General features: G+C 35.1%; 1 protein-coding gene across 1 annotated transcript in view; it reads left to right on the top strand.

Annotated features, from left to right (window-relative positions):
* Positions 1–2,500, top strand: part of LOC143019539 (sodium-dependent phosphate transport protein 2B-like) — a 46,684-nt gene that overhangs the window by 1,145 nt on the left and 43,039 nt on the right. The gene's annotated exons all lie outside the window — the stretch shown is intronic.

The following is a 2,500-nucleotide window of genomic DNA, read 5'->3' as shown; positions in this document are numbered from 1 at the left end:
GAGCGGGAGACTTGAATGCAGGTGGTTGTAATTATCTTTGACCAGCCCACATTGGGACACTTAGGGTTTCCAATGTGCCAAAGCCCCCACAGAAATCTCCGTTGTCGTCAAGAACAAAACCAAGGATGGATGTTACCCGTGGAACATGTGAAAGTGAAGAGTATTGTTTTCTAAATCATTGGTGTGATGAATAGTGCTTGTGGAAATGGTGCTCAGTGAAAAACAAATATTACTCGGGATTAAATCATTTGGTGCAAAAATGTGACATACTCTTACGAATAAACTGGTGACATAAACAAACAGTAAAGACAACGTGTTTGTTACATCTTAATCTGAGCGAGTACTCAACTACGCTTCTGCCACTTCCTTTGTTCTTCTTCTCCAAGCTTCCCACGTTAATGTGACTTCCTTATTTTTCAGACTTTTCTTTGACCCCATTACCCATGTTATTCTCAAAATGCTTTTCATATCATTAATACAAAATAATTACCAAACTTTATGCTTTCGTAGGTAACCTTGGATTCTGAACCATTCTTTTGTCTCTGTCTACCTTTTACGTAACACTTTTCTCCTTTCTCAAACATTCCTTATTTGGCACTACTCCTTTATTGTTAAAATTGCTATAAACATATTGCTTTCCTTCTAAGACTTTTTCAAAATTTTAATCCATGGAGTTGAAGCTTTTGCATATACAATATATAAAATCAAAGTTGAGGTTGTAATTTTTTTCGTGTAATAATTCTTCACACAGAATACATCGATAGAAATTTTGAAAGGCTTAGGTAAATACATTCACATCTGTAAAGGCTAGAATAAGGAAGTTGACCTAGGTCATAAGTTTCCCTGGGTCACTGCTTGACCTGAATTACTCTTGCCTAGCATGAATTGACTCATATTTCATCTGATAGTTTCTCATAGCCTAAATATTCAAGTCTCACTTTTAGATTCTTCTTGTGCGCCAAACTTTCAAAGGAATTCGATCTTATTTCTTCTGATGCTTTTTCAGTTTTTCTTACATTCCAAGCGCAATAAAAATGGAAAAAAATTCTCCAGACTAGATTTAGAGGGAGAACATGGACAGTTATAACCAAGTCTTGTTCCTAGACAGGCTGTTCCACTTAATTTCTCCTGCTCATTTGTGTGTTTAGGACATTCTAATCATATGCCTGTGTACTACTTCACTAAAAATTTAGTACACACAAATTCTTGTCGTCTCAGCTCGTCTATCTACTTCTATCCATGTGTACAGAAAAAGTGCATACAGACATATTTCTCTTTTCTCGTATATTCACTCCTTACTATGAAATAGTAATAAGTACAAATAGATCTGTATAAAAGCATACCTATCATACGCTATACAAAAATAACATATATAAATACTCAATCACACGGGTCATTAGAGTACTTCTTAGTGTCCTGGGATAAACGAAAAATCTATCACAGACGCTGTGATCAGTTACCGTTTTTATGAGAGGGGTTGTGTTGATGTTGTTTGTAAGGACCAATATCATCAAGTAATTGGGAAGGTGCCAGTTGCCTTTCGAGAGTATCTCTATCTATCTTTCAATATCTATTTATCTATCTACACCAGAAGGATACCAATATCCCCTAACCAGTCACCCATGTCATGAGTTGCTAACGTGAACCCTCAACACAACGTTTTCTGTTTGTTCCACACAGCAGTTGGTTTAGACCTCGCGCTCGACACATTATTATCATATGTAGGAAACACAAGTGTATATGTTCTTTGCATTATGCATACACGTGATATGCACGCATGTACACACACGCGCGCGCTCACACACACATATTAAACATACATTTATGTTTATGAATATATTCATACATTCCAAGAGTAAATATACTTGTATACATACACAAAACTTCTTCACATGTGTACATGTCAAATTACCCGTCTACATACAAGCAGATGTATATATGTGTACACACGCACACACACACACACACGCGCGCGCACACACACACACACACACACACACACACACACACACACACACACACACACACACACACACACACACACACACACACACACACACACACACACACACACACACACACACACACACACACACACACACACACACACACACATATATATATATATATATATATATATATATATATATGTGTGTATGTATATATATAGATATATATATCTATGTCTATACATTTTACATGTACACAAGCATGAATTTTGCATCCATACATGAAATAATACTTAAATACAAACATACCTGCAACTTTCATACTTTCTTGTATGCTTGCATAACTTTACACTTGAATGATTATACTCGTATTATACATATTTAGAAACCTATGCACTTGTATACTTGTATAACTTATATACTTAGGTACTTGCACGAATGCAAAATTTTGTATTATTCAAATTTTTATATTTTCATAGATAAATAAATACATACATACATACATACATACATACATACATACATACATACATACATACATACATACATAC

The sequence above is a fragment of the Oratosquilla oratoria genome, chromosome 37 (assembly GCF_046742065.1).
Source record: "Oratosquilla oratoria isolate Oo_2021 chromosome 37, ASM4674206v1, whole genome shotgun sequence".
NCBI classification, from domain to species: Eukaryota; Metazoa; Arthropoda; class Malacostraca; order Stomatopoda; family Squillidae; genus Oratosquilla; species Oratosquilla oratoria.
The sequence above is the reverse complement of the archived record's forward strand: the minus strand, read 5'-3'. Positions and strand labels throughout refer to the sequence as shown.